The sequence below is a fragment of the Mus musculus genome, chromosome X (assembly GCF_000001635.26).
Source record: "Mus musculus strain C57BL/6J chromosome X, GRCm38.p6 C57BL/6J".
Taxonomy (NCBI): domain Eukaryota; kingdom Metazoa; phylum Chordata; class Mammalia; order Rodentia; family Muridae; genus Mus; species Mus musculus.
The window spans coordinates 12,132,968-12,147,139 of NC_000086.7; the positions used below are offsets into that span (position 1 = coordinate 12,132,968).

General features: G+C 52.4%; 1 protein-coding gene across 3 annotated transcripts in view; it reads right to left on the bottom strand.

The window, feature by feature from the left end:
• Positions 1-14,172, bottom strand: part of Bcor (BCL6 interacting corepressor) — a 123,780-nt gene that overhangs the window by 96,231 nt on the left and 13,377 nt on the right. Inside the window, exons 2-4 of one of the 3 annotated variants that reach the window (NR_045434.2) lie at positions 4,418-4,503; positions 3,434-4,233; positions 1,487-1,902 (exon numbers count right to left, since the gene is read on the bottom strand). The exons of the other annotated variants lie outside the window; for them this stretch is intronic. The gene's annotated coding sequence lies outside the window, so the exon portion shown is untranslated. Of the gene's footprint in view, positions 1-1,486; positions 1,903-3,433; positions 4,234-4,417; positions 4,504-14,172 lie in introns of those variants that run through there. 3 annotated transcript variants of the gene reach the window in all.

The following is a 14,172-nucleotide window of genomic DNA, read 5'->3' on the forward strand; positions in this document are numbered from 1 at the left end:
TACTTCCTGGTGCAAGGCCGTGAGAATAAAGGCTTTCTGCCAGGAGGTTCCCTGGTTTAGTACCAGGAGCCTCGAATCCTGGCGGGAATCCTTGCACTTCCAACATGACTCTCTCTCTCTCTCTCTCTCTCTCTCTCTCTCTCTCTCTCTCACACACACACACACACACACACACACACACACACCACACACACACACCTCACACACCACACCAAACAAAAAACACTCTTGGAACTGCTGAAGTAAATGCGGAGCCTGACGCCAGGGTCAGTGGAGGGACTGTCCCCATCACCAACAAGTTGCTGGCCTTGATAACAGCTGTGGGAGGGGGAAGGGAGCCGCAGGCAGCCACGACTGAACGGTTGCGATCTAGAAAATTCAACAAGAGGCCGCCACAGTGGCGGCGGCTCCAATTAGCTGAGCCAACAGGGAAGGCAGAGAGCTAGGCAGCGGCCCTGCCGATCACGCCCCGGGCGAGCAGGCAGGAGGGGGCGCGGGGCCTCGGAGCTGCTCGCCCGGGCGGCCCTCGCTCGGCCCCTCCCGCGGGTTCTCGGAGCGCGCCTGGTGTTTACATACTGTCCTTCCGACACGGGATCAAGTTTCAGGCCGCGCTAGAGGCGCCTGGAGCGGGCCACAGGCCGGGGAGAAGGGAAGAGCTGGAGCGGGATCTAAGGCCGAGCTGTACGGCTGAAAGCCGGGGCGCTCGTGGTCACAGCTAGCGTAGCCCTCCCTCCTTGCTTGGGGTGAGAAGTCTATCGCGTAGGGTGGCAAAGACAGGTGGAGCTGCGGAGCGCTGTCCAGAGAGAGGCACCTCTGAGTCGCGAGTGGAGTCCAGGGCGCACCCGGGACTGGGGGATGGGGATAGGCTGTCTGATGGTAGCCCAAGGACTGTTTTGAATCTCACCCCGCTTCGTGAGCTCTTCACTCCTCCCCTAAACTCCTTTGACAGACTACTCGATCCAGACTCTTGTTATGGTGGTGGTGGTGGTGGGGGATCTGTGGACTGCAAAACCTCAAAATTCTAAGAGACCTCTCGCTTTTCCTTGCCCACCCTGGCCCCAGTACTGCGAAAGCCTCCGGCGAAGTGCTCGAGGATCTGGCAGCCTGAGGGTGCCCCGCGCTGTCAAGTGTGGGCAAGTGATCTCCAGCAGCAGACACACTGTAAACAGCCGAGTGTGTGCCCTCCTAGCTCGGGGTGAGAACCTCGCCTAAACACAAGTGTCCTCTCGGGCTCCCCGGAGAGACGGAGGAAAGAAAGCCCCCCCCCCCCCACCACCACACACACACACACACACACACACACACACACACTCACTCACACCAAGGCACCTGCATTCAAAAGAGAGTGTTCTGAACCTGCACAGGCGCCAGGCGCTGCTGGGAGAGGATACTCAGCCTGCCCCCCTCCCGGCTGAATACTTGCTTTGTTCCGGGAAACGGGGGAAGCATTAGGCTGCTAACCCCTGGGGAAACACAAAACTTTGAATCTCAGAAAAGGCGGTTGAATGTATTTCGAAGTTCCAGAGATCGGTCAAGGAAGGGAAAAGCAGATGGCGGGAGATCAGGAGACTTGCGAGAGAGGCCAACTGACGATGTGGGAGGAAAACAGCTCAGGGTGACCAGGCCGGAGTCTCGGGAACTCAACTCAGAGTGATGGTGCTTCGCGAGTTCCAGCGAACAGCGGGCTAGGCCAAGTGGTGCCTGCCCAGTCGGCGGCCGCGCCAGCTTCCTGCCCTGCCCAGGACCGCAGAGCAGTCAGGGACGCCACCTCTGGCTGGCTTGGTATCGCAGGAGGATGAGGGTATACAAATAAACCCCGAATCTCTGCAGCTCCCCTCCTCCATCTTCCGCAACACAGTGGACCCAGGCCAATTGGTGGGTCATCCGTTTTAGGTTTTCAACCTGGGGTGAATGGGAAAGGTTTGGTGAGCTAGCCATTACGGTTGGGTCAGTCTGAGCTATCTTAGGTCTCATTCGTTGACTGCCTGTCCCATCAACTCCCACTCCACCCTACCCAATCCGTCTCCAACTAGCTGAGGGCACCACTAGGTTAGCGATATAAGGTCTAACAGGCAAAAGGACGAATGGGTGAGACTGCCACCTCTCACTTAGCCTTCCTAACATTCAAGGGAGGGGAGGGCACCTAGGCTCTGTCCTATCCCCCGTAGGACGCTCCCCTCCGTCTCGGAAGCTCAGACTGCTAACGAGGGTTTCCCCCTTCCCCGTGGGCTCACAAGGTTTCTAACTTCCTCTAAACCTCCCTCCTCGCTCTGAAAAGCCCCGAGGAGAAGAGCAGAGAGGAAGCGAGCCGCTAGTGTGCTAAATGAAGACCATGTGTGAGGGTGGCGGCATCAGAGTGCCGCGGCCGGGGAAGGGGGTGGTGAAGGCCGGTGTGCGGCCCACGGCTGGCTCCTGGTCGAGGCAGCCAGCGCCTGGGCTTTGGGGGACGCAAAGCCGCAGCAAAGTACTGCTAGGATAGCCTGGTGGCTGGCCACCGATGAGTGTGTGTGTGTGTGTGTGTGTGTGTGTGTGTGTGTGTGTGTGTGTGTGTGTGTGTGTGTGTGTGTGCGCGCGCGCGCGCGCGCGCTTGGTGGACAGGATCTGCCGCGCCTCGGGGGGCGGGGGCGGGGGCGGAGCCCTGACTTCCTGGGCCGCAGCTGCGACCCAGGGCGCAAGAGCAAATCGTGCTCCGCGGCGGCGGTGGCTCGGGCCCGCCACGCTTGCAGCTGAAAATCAACAAAGGGAGGCGGCAGGCGAGCGGGGGAGGGGCGCGGCTGAGCGCTCGCTGGCTGCTGTGGAATAATAAAAAATAATTAATAATGATAATAAGAGAAAAAAATCTGCCGGCTTTCTGGGCACTGGGTTTCCGTGCGGCTGCAGCGGGAGGCGCGCTGTCCTTGACGCGGCCTCTCTCGCCTGGTCTGCCTGCCCCTCCCCCTCCCTTGCCCCCTCCCCTTCCTGGGAACCGGGAAGAGAAAGGTCTGCAGCTGACAAATATTATCCATTCTCCCCATCGATCGCGGAGTGTACAGATGTGAGCGCTTGATGTGCCCGCGGAGCGGCGGATCCTCCCTGCTCTCTCGCCGCCCCCCTCCTCCCCCTTTGTTCTCCTCCCCTTTCCCTCTCTTTAAATAGATTTCAGGGCGCTGCCTGTTGGAGAGCAGCTGGCGATCTCTCCAGAGAGAGAGAGAGAGAGAGAGAGAGAGAGAGAGAGAGAGAGAGAGAGAGAGAGAGAGAGAGAGAGAGAGAGAGAGAGAGAGAGAGAGAGAGAGAGAGAGAGAGAGAGAGAGAGAGAGAGAGAGAGAAGCCCGAGGTGCCCTGTCACCAGCCTCCCCCTCCCCCACCTGCCCTTCCTGCTGTGAGCCCACCTCCCCTTTTTCCAGTTTCCAAAACAGAAAACACCAGGAACACCCACGTCCACTGCATCGCGAACCTTAAAGCCTTTGGACGCTTTGCGCTGTCCCCGCGCTGTTCCTTGTTTCTGTGAGGAAAAAGAGGAAAGCGCAGGGAGGTTACATAGCGCCATGGCAGAAGATCCAAGGGTCGAGATCTTTCCTCGGCAGCAGCAGGGACAGTGACCGGGTCACGCTAAGAGAGTACAGTTTACCCATTAGGGGTAGTAGGACAAGGCAGCCTCTTTATTCCTCTTCTGCAAATGGCAGATTAAGCCGGCAGCGCTCGGCTTCAAAGGACCCCGGCGGCGTTCTGCAAAGGGTTAACCCTTCGGCCCATAATCGCAGACACGCACTCACACTCACAGGCGCTCACGGTGCGCCCTCCCCGCTCTCCAGAGAGCTGGCCACGGCCCGCAGTGCACCCGGAGCTGGGGGAGTAGCTGGGGAGGGGGGAGGGGAGGGCTTAACCAGGCCGCTCAACTGAGCCGGGGCCACCTCGCCGTCTGTCACTTAAATGATTGTCCTCCGCTCCGCTCAGTGCGGTCAGTACGGGCTGTTAACAGGCAGTTGCAATCAGTTTCCGAAAGGTCAGCCAAGGTCCTCCGGCTCTCGCAGACGGAAGGCATTACGGAACCGCTTTTGTATTTGCAGGCACTTTAGAAAACGAAGCAAGGAGGGGGCTTCACCCCAGCGCCTCCGCGGCTGGGAGCCCTGAGAGGGTCGTGAGCGGCAGGGAGAGGGAGACTGCACCCCGCGGACTGGGCTGGGCACCGAGGAAATCACCGGCCAAGTGACCTAGGCCCTTCGTGTTCCGATGGGGAAGCGGAAGGTGGGCAGGCTGTAAGGGAAAGAGAAATGAGAGGAAGTAGGAGAGACCTCTTAGTTCCCCTCCTCTCTGGGCCTGCGGCCCACACCCGGTCCCGGACCGAGGTGGGTGGCCTCGAGGACGGGGAGACCCCCACTCTCTCTCCTAGACTCTCCCGACATGCGTAAGTGGTGAGGAGGGTGGTAGGGGGAAAGACCTTGTAAAGCGAGCGAATCACCGCACGGTGTCTGAAGACGCTGCTGCTGCCGCCGCTAGAAGTCGTCCATCAGCAACCAGTCCAACCTGCCAGTGATAATGTGCGATCAACACCAAATCACCCCCGCCAGGCGCGATCCATCATCGCGGCGCGCTGCAGGCCCGTGTGAGCCTGACTCGCCACTAGAGGTGGGGAAGGGGCCGCAGAGCAGGAGGTGGTCACCAAGCAGACCCGAACTCTGCACACCTGGCTGCCCCTCCTGAAGACATGCATCTTAAGTGTTCATAACTCCCCAAGTTCCCCAGTTGAAGGGTGCAAACACCGTGACTCCTGAGTTCTGGGCACGGTCACTTAGGAGCTCGCGTGTCCTCCACGCCCAGTTACCCTGGTCACACCCAGCAAAGCCATCCTTTTCTTGGCTTTGCCCTGTGTGTCCCTTCCCCCCTCCTTCGAGAAAGCGTGGCTGGCGGGAAATTAATATTTAATATCGTGAAATTGATTAAAGGGCTGGAAGCCGGCGATGGGGTGGGGGAAGGGTAGGGTCTCAGAGCATAATTAAAGATCTGGGAATGGTGGCCACTTCTGGTCGGCCCGGGCCCCACACAAGGCCTTTGTGAGGCCCAGACGGGGTCGGTGAGGCTAAGGCAGCACTAACCCTGGGTTCTGGCACTTGCTTGGGGGGCAGGGGGGGCGCTATCTGCAACGTCTGGAGTAACCTAAACTCACCTAGGGGTTACACAGAGAACTGAGTCTCCCTTGCCTGCCTGCATCGTGGACCCTTCTAGGCCCTAGGGCCAAAGGTTCAAACATTTCGGGTCTTAGAACTTTGCCTCTTCACGGTCCAAGAGATCCTTAATCTCCTCTAGGCCGGGTTTAGGAGGGACCCCCAAGGAATGAGTCTTCTGGGACTCTCAAACAGCACTTGTGAAAGAACTCAGACCCTGCAACTAGGGACCCCCAAGGCCTGGCTTGCCCAAGGCTCCCGCCGGTTCTCTCAGGTCCAGGCCCCCACCCCAGACCACTCAAACTTAGGGCAGCTTAACTCGTTCAGCTGCACTGCAGATGGGGCCTGCTGCTCCAGGCTGCGGTCTCCTGGGAGTCGTCACTGAAACCAGCAAGGCAGGCAGCCTGTCTAGATGTTTAAAGTTACAGTGCTTCCAGGGAGAGGCTGAGCTGGACAGGGACTAGGAGTGGCAGTGCAGGTGAGGTGCTCCAGGCACCCGGAGAGACTTTAGGTAGGTGTCAGGGCAGTGAAAAAGGCTTGGCTCGGTGAAAACTTTAGGAATAGGATGGTTGAGCCTGCCCAGGTGGGGTACAGCTTTAATCCCAGCCCTCTGGAGGCAGAGGCAGACGGATCTCTGAGTATGAGGCCCGTCTGGTCTACAGAGCAATTTCCAGGGCAGCCAGGACTACATAGACCCTGTGTCCAAAAACATTTTTTTTTCATAGTTGGTTTCAATGGTGGGATGAACCCGGCTCAGAGCTTGCATTCATGGGCTGTTTTGAACTTCTGTTTTGGTATACGATTTGTTTATTTATTTTGATTTGATTTATTTGGATTTTTTTTCTTTTTGGGTGAACCAGTACGTTTGAAAAGCATCAGGTGCACAGAGGAGAGAAAGCACAGTTGGATCCTAATGAAGCAGGAGACCCCGAGGGCAGGCCTGATTCCAGGCCCACAGTGGGAAGGAAGGTCAGGACCACAGAGAATTAGGCTTAGCCTAGGGTTTACCGCTGCACTTGAACAAAGTGCTGAAGGGGGCTGCCTAGACCCGGGCGAGAGGCGAGAGGCACGCGGGGGGGGGGTGGAGAGAGAGAGAGAGAGAGAGAGAGAGAGAGAGAGAGAGAGAGAGAATTAAAAGGGGGAGGTGCAGAAGAAGGAACGAGTAGTTGGCGTGGTGGCTGAGGAGGTGGATGGAGGAAGTGTTTTCCTGCAGAATAACAAGCCAGTGCAAATGTTATGCAGAACGACTTCACTTCATCAAAACAAAACCCAAAACTTCACATTCAGCCCCTTTTTCCAGAGCTGATATTGCAACGTGGGAACTTTAGACAGAACCTTGAGGTGGTAGGAGGTGTCAGCCAACAGCTTACAGACGGTAATAAGGAAGCTTTTCTGGGTACTTATCCACACTCCCCCCAATTGAGACACTACCTGCACCAGCCTTTCCCTGGTGTGTGTGTGTGTGTGTGTGTGTGTGTGTGTGTGTGCGTGCGCGCGCGCGCGCACGAGGGGGTGGCTGGGAGGGGGTCCTGACCTCTCAACCTGAGCCCAACCTGAGATCGCTCAGAATGCGCTGCATTCATCAATGCCATTTCTAGTAAACTGGACCTAAGGTTTCTAGGAGCCTACTCCTACTCCGATGTCAGAGCAAATGTGTATGGGGGGTGGGGATGGGACGACACCCTCTTATTCTGTAGCTTTGACTAGATAATACTATGGATTCTCCAAGACATTCCTGGTGACTTCAGCGGCTCTGGGTTCTGAGTCTTATTAAGGGGGTTTTCCTTAGTGGCTACGAATAATTGTGGAATCGTGCTCCAAGGTTGGAGGAAATGCCTGGGGTGTGAGGCCTGCACCCAGTAGTCCCCGTTGGTCTTCTGTCCACAGTGTGCGACCTGGAAGCCAGCGTCACACTCCTTATCCCTGGAGTCCGGGCCCTACCTCCTGGTAACAGGAGTCCCCTGGCGACTGGGGGTGTGAGAAAGTGATGGTCTGCTGTGACGTTGATTGAGCACTGGGGCCGTCTGAAGAAGTGGAGGAACTGAGCCCTGGGTTGCTCCCGCCTGAGGAGGTGCGGCTTCCCGCCGGGGGACAGTGCTAGCGGCGGCGTCGGCCTGGGGGACTGCAGCCACCTCTCGCGGGCGCCAGTGGCCCGCGTGGCTGCGCGCCCGCCGCCATCTTGACCGGGAGGCGCAGGCCCCGCTGCCCCCGGCGGTGGCTCCATAGAGCCACAGGCTTTGGTGGAAGGGACCCGGCGACTGTCCCCAGCTCCCGAAGCGTGCCGCCTGCGCTCCCTCTGGAACCCCGTCCTCACTGCGGGCCAGGTGGACCCTCTCCCCACAGGCGACAGAAGAGCTGCGACCCTCAGGGAAGCCGCAGCTGGCGAGCTTCCCTCCCCGAGTCGTCAGTGCGGGTTTTAATTCCACCTCTTGTTCTCCGCTGCGGAGACAGCCAGCACGGCCAGCACAGAGCGTTTGGTCCCCGTGGCCCGGAACTTGGGCCTCTGTCCTCAAATGCAGTCGGCTGGGGGTGGGGGTGGGGGTGCGGCCTGCAGCACAGTCCCTAGCATTCAAGGGCGTCCCAGGCCTTGCTCTTTCAGGACGAGCGAGGATTTCAAAGTTACCACGGTTTCAAGTCAAGTCCAGGGCCTTGGGCTGGAGAAGGATGGAACTTTATGCGTCCGATTTTTAAAGAGGTAAACTGCATTGAAGGAAACTTGCTCAGGACTTAGGGCAACACAGAAGTGCAAAGGTGATTTTTTTTTTTAAGACACCTTGAGTCTTCTAACAATTTACAACCTTGGTAGAAAGGCAGAATTGCAAATGTCTAGACATGAATAAAAGGATTGAGAAATCGACGGAAATAAAAAAGAATGTGAGATCGACGGAAATCAAACGCCTGGGGGAAGGATCCATTAAATAATTTTTAAAATTATTTTTAAAATCGCCCTTATTTTCTAGAAGTGGAGATCAGTGCTGTGAAAGAAGGATAAGAATTTATTAACAGTAATCAGGGTGTGGTGGCAATCAGCACTCCCGGGAGGCAGAGGCAGGCAGATAGATCTCTGTGAGTTCGAGGATAGCCTCATCTATGGAGTGAGTTCCAGGACAACCAGCGCTATACAGAGAAACCCTGTCTAAAAAATACACACACACACACACACACACACACACACTAAACTTTCCTAACAAAGAATAGTTCCCAAGTTTCGGGGAATAACAGGGAATTACTCCAGAAAGGCTGCTGTTTAGGAAAAAGGGTGAAAGTTTATTTAAACTATGGGAAACATGAAGAATGAGAAACTCTGGATTCATTGCAAAGCTCCTGACATTAAGTGGGTGGTAAAGAAGCAATTTTCAACCAAAATATTCCATTCGAAATCAGTATACTCTGGCCCCATTTCATTAAAAGTAAAGGTTTTAAGGAGATACAATGGGCTGGAGAGATGGCTCAGTGGTTAAGAGCACCAACTGTTCTTCCAGAGGTCCTGAGTTCAAATCCCACCAACCACATGGTGGCTCACAACCATCTGTAATGGGATCTGATGGCCCCTCCTGGTGTGTCTGAAGACAGCAACAGTGTACTCATATACATGAAATAAAAAGAGAAGGAAATGCAACTAGCATGGAGCATGGTGGTACATGGAGGCTGAAGCTGATGGAGCTTGACAAGTTTGGGGTCAGTCTCATCTATATCCTGAGGGCTGGGACAGTGAGCAAGATTTGAATGTTAAGTCCACCACAGTGAAGTAGCCCAGCACTTAAGAGCACCTCTTGCAGGGGACTAGAGGTGGATTCTTAGCACTCATTTTTGCCCAGTTCAACTCCAATTCTAAGGGGTTCTGATACCCTCTTCTGGCCTCTACAGCCACCTGAATCCACATGCCTACACACACAGAGATGGGGGGGGGGGATAAAATAGATACTTTGCTAATGTATCTTCTATTGTTTCAAGAGCATGTATCTGGGTACCATGTGCATGCCTGGTGCCCTAGGAGGCCAGAATAAGGCACAGAATCTCCTAGAACTTAATCTATGGTTGTGAGCTGCCATGTGGCTGCTGAGACTCAAACTTGCGGCCCCTGGATTAGCAGCCAGTGCTCTTAACCATTAAGCTATCTCTCCAGCACCAAATCCCTAAATATACACATGAAGGGAAATAGGGCAAAGCACTTGGGAGGCAGAGGCAAGCAGATTCCTGTGAGTTTGAGGCCAGCCTGACCTACAGAGTGAGTTCCAGGACAGCAAGTGCTACACAGAGAAACCCTGTCTCAAAAAAAAAAAAAAAAAAAAGAAACAAAAAAAAGAAGAAATTTAATTACCAAAATTCTTTTGTTTGATCAATGAACAATCTCTATGTGATTATAAGATGGGATTATGATTATAAAGTATGAGAACAAATTTAATATCTTGAGATCTCACACCACAATGAGGACAGGGAAAAATATAGACACCTAAAATCTTCCTTTACCATCTTAAGACATCACTAGATGAAGCTGACATTGAGTTAGTCCTGGAGGTAATTTAGTCAGTAAAGCTCTTGCCCAGCATCTATGAAGCCCTGGGTCCAGTCCCCAGCATATCATAAAACAGCTCCTGGTGGCACATGCTTGTAATCCCAGCTGTGTTGAGGTAAGAGTCAGAATGGATCAGAAGTTTATAGTTCCCTTCGGCTGTATAGGACTTTGAGGATGAGTTACATAACCTTTTATTTAAAACAAACAAGCTGAGGTGGGAAAGGCCAGTACTTAGGTACTTAGAATAGTAAAAGTTTGAGAATTTCCAGTCACCATGATGGAACTGATGTCCATTCAACATACCACCACACTTAACTTGCTCGTAGTCCTTAGGCAGGGGTGTGGGGTCGGGGTGACCACAGTGTAGAAGGAGGCAGGCAAGCAGCCTGGGGGTGTGGCTCAGAGATACAAAGATTGCCTAACATGCCAGAAGCCCTGAGTCCCGTTCTCAGCACAGAGGGGGAAAGGGGAGGCCACAGGACATACACACAGAGGAAACCCATGAGGGGGAAGACCTCCCTGCTCCCGCTTTACGCATTTCTGGTTATAAGGGCAGAATAGGCACTTAAGTTTACATTTGTCTTCCTCTGGAGAGAAGCAGATTTATGTCTGAATACTTTTCCTTTCAAAGTTGTATTCATTTGTGTATGGTGCACTTTCTGGGGCCCCAAATCCAGGGCCTTGAACATGCTAGGCACTCTAGCACTCTCTGAGCTATTCCAGCTCTATAGTGTGGCCTTTGTTTTACATGAACTCTGTTCTACCACTCGGTAATGCTTAGACCAAGTACACAAAGGCCTGTCCTCGTCAGCATATCTTAGAGGCCACATGTTCAAAACCAAAGAAACTCTGTTTCTCTGTGTAGCCCTGGCTGTCCTGGAACTCACTCTGTAGACCAGGCTGGCCTCGAACTCAGAAATCTGCCTGCCTCTGCTTCTGCCTCCCAAGTGCTGGGATTAAAGGCATAAAGTTGTGTGCCATCACTGTGGGGCCCCACCTTACTTTCAAAACTACCCTTTCTCCTCTCTAACCCAGAGCAGAGTGGTTCCAGTAAGGTAAAAACACCAGAGCCTGTAGATGAGAGATGAAAAAAAGAAAAGAAAAGAAAAGAAAAGAAAAGAAAAGAAAAGAAAAGAAAAAAAGAGAGAAAAAAGAAAAAGAAAAGAAGAGAAAAGAAAAGAAAAGAAAAAAGAGAGAAAAAAGAAAAAGAAAAGAAAAGAGAAAAAGAAAAGAAGAGAAGAGAAAAGAAAAGAAAAGAAAAGAAAAGAAAAGAAAAGAAAAGAAAAGAAAGCCAATGCAGTTCCAAGGAGCTGGTCACACTGGCTTGTAACCTTAGGTTACTGTACTGTGCTCCCAAGACATCTTTTCCCTTCCATCCTGCCTTATGTCACCTTTTCTTCTTCTTCTTCTTCTTCTTGATCAGAGGCAGGGTAGGGGTCTCCTTTTGCTCAGCATCCCTAGCCTATTTGTTAACTTTGTAAGAATTAGAAAACAGTACCCGTGAATCCCAGCCCACATTCTCTGGCTTGACTGGGGATCATTGTGTAGCACACAAACTACACAACCTGATAAGATGACTCCTGCCTGAGAAGCCAGCTACTTCAGGGGCTACAGCCAAGTGTCACTTAGCTCTGACCCACAAGGTTCCTACTAAGTCTGAGTTTCGTTTGTTTCCACTGTAAGAACTAGGCCAGCAGAGCCTGGTCACCTTAAGGGAGCTGTGGAAAACCAGCTACATAGTGGCAAGTGCTGGCAGGGAGAGCAAAGAGAGATCAGGGCTCACCTATGGCTCTTCTACTCAGTGGGGACTTTAGCTTCCACTCAGATTTAAAACATGAGCAGCAAAAGGTGCACCCCAAACCCTTGCTGAAAATGTTATCTTTATCAGGGTGAGAGAGATGGCTCTGTAGTTAAGAGCATTGGTTGCTTCTTCAGAAGGCCTGGGTTCAAATCCCAGCACCCACATGGCTGCTCATGGCCATTTGTATCTCCAGTTTCAGGGGCTCCAACCCCCTCTTATGGGCTATGCAGGTGCACCATGCACGTGGTATATAAACATACATGCAGACAAAATACCCATATACATATTTTTTAATTATATCTTTACTAGGGAAAGGGACAACAGCCCAGAGAGAACTTTTGCATATTCAAAAATGGGGGAAATGATTCTGATTTGAAATTTAAGGAAGGTGTGTCATCTTAAGGGAGCCCGAGAAAATAATAACCACAAATTCCAAAGCCAGACAAAATCATGTTTTTCCAGCACATTTTTATCTCTGTCTCCTAGTCAGAGCCACAATGAAACAGCAGATCAAAGGCAGAGGCAAATACAATTCTGCTGCCTCTGAAACCCCTAGCATGAAATTAGAAGTCAAACTCTCCATTCAGGGGTTAGAGACAAGGATAATGGAAACCTGGGGCCCTGGAGATGTACCCAACCCCTCCAGTCACAACGCGATCCGTGCTGAGTATTTAAAACCACATCGAAGGTGGGGGCACAAACAGCAAGTATTCAAGTCATTTCTCCCCCCCCCACACACACACTTACTTTAGGAAATGTGCTGACGACATTCCTAGCTTTGGACCATAAAGATCTCTGTATATGGGGCTGTGGGATTATTTGTAAGGCCATCTCGACGACATTGCCTGGAACAATAGAGGGCTGCTGCTTCACACTGTACCCCAAATGCCAGGTGGAAGAGAACAGCAGACATGGGCAGTCTCATCCATTACCTAGTTCCCTTTCAATGCTGAGATGCCAAAAAGCTGTCTGACCCACCACCCAAGCCTTCCTCCATCCTTCCCACACTTGACAAGCTCACAGAGAGCTATCTTTGGATATTTTCTATTTTTCATAAAATCCATATTTGCCTTATAGCTGTATTTCTTTTTCCCCTGGCCTAATTTTAGCTCTCTGCTTCCCCCTGCCCCCCGTATAATTTATGAGGCCTCTAGAGGGTATAAGTATCTATTAGAGCGTAGACTATTCTGTTTAGAGCCACTGCTAATTAAGCCTAGCTCTCAAGAGTGCCTTTCTAAAAGAACTGCAGGGACAAAAAATGGAGAAGAGACTGAAGGAAAGGCAGTCCAATGACCAGCCCAACTTGGGATCCATCTCATGGGGCCAGGGGTGGGGGTGGTGGCACACCAAGGCCTGACACTATTACTGATGCTACGATGTGCTTACAGACAGGAGCCCAGCATGGCTGTCCTCTGAGAGGCCCAACCAGCAGCTGACTGAGACAGATGAAGATACTTACAGCCAAGCACTGGACTGAGGTCAGAGACCCCTAGGGTTGAATTAAGGGAAGGATTGAACAAGCTGAAGGGGATAGTGACCCCATAGGAAAACCAGCAATCTCAACTAGCCCAGACCCCACGGAACTCCCAGACACTGACTCATCAACCAGGCAGCATACACAGGCTACTCCGAGGACCCCAGTAGATAGATAGATAGATAGATAGATAGATAGATAGATAGATAGATAGCAGAGATCTGCCTGGTCTGGCCCTCAGAGGCAGGGAGAAGGAGAAATGAGATGAGGAATTGTGGGAAGGAGGACTGGGGGAGGGGGCAACGGCTAGATCGTAAAGGAAAAAAAAAAAAAAAAAAAGAGTGCCTGCCTAGATGTTTCTCCTTCCCCCATGATCACAAGTTCTTTGCCACTGTTCCTGAGGGGTGTGGTATATGTCCTTTCCCCTTGAATTTTCATGGGCTATGACCCCAAAGGCAACTAGTGGCTATGACAGGAGTGACACAGCATGACTTCCAAGGCTAGGTCAAGTTTCAGCCTTATTTGCTGGAGTACTTGTTCTTGGTATGCAAGGCACTGCTCAGGAATTCTGTCCTACCACTTTGCTCACCATACTGCGAGGAAGCTCAGGCCTCAAGGGGAGCCTTGAGTTTTTGCTATGGTGTATATAGCTCAGGGCCCAGCCAACAGACAGACAAAAGGAAGCCCAAAGATACCCCTACATGATTCCAGCCCTGAAAGCTACCCTTTTCCTTCCCTGCAACTGACATGCGGCAGGAGAGAACCATTTGCACAGAGCCTTGCTAAATCCATGCAGAAAGGGCAGATAGGTTAAAAATAAAAGTGTGTGTGTGTGTGTGTGGGGGGGGTCTGCTAAATAGCTCATCTATAGGGTAAAGGTGCCTGCCATCTAATCTGAGGACCCAAATTCCATTCTCTTGACCATAGTAGGAGAAAAAACAACTCCCAGCAGGCTGTCCTCTGACCTCTGCATGTATGCAGGCACACGCATGAGCACGCGCAAAGGCCCAGTTTCTATCTCTAGCACTGTAAAAGAGATGAGGGAGGAACAGATCTAAAAAGGAGGGAGGGTGGGACATCTGAGATCGCAAATCCTCCACTGTCAATAATAGATAGTTCAGTGCACACCTTTAATCCCAGCACTTGGGAGGCAGAGGCAGGTGGAACTATGAGTTCCAGGCCAGCCTGGTCTACAGAGTGAGTTCCAGGACAGCCAGGGCTACACAGAGAAACTGTCTCA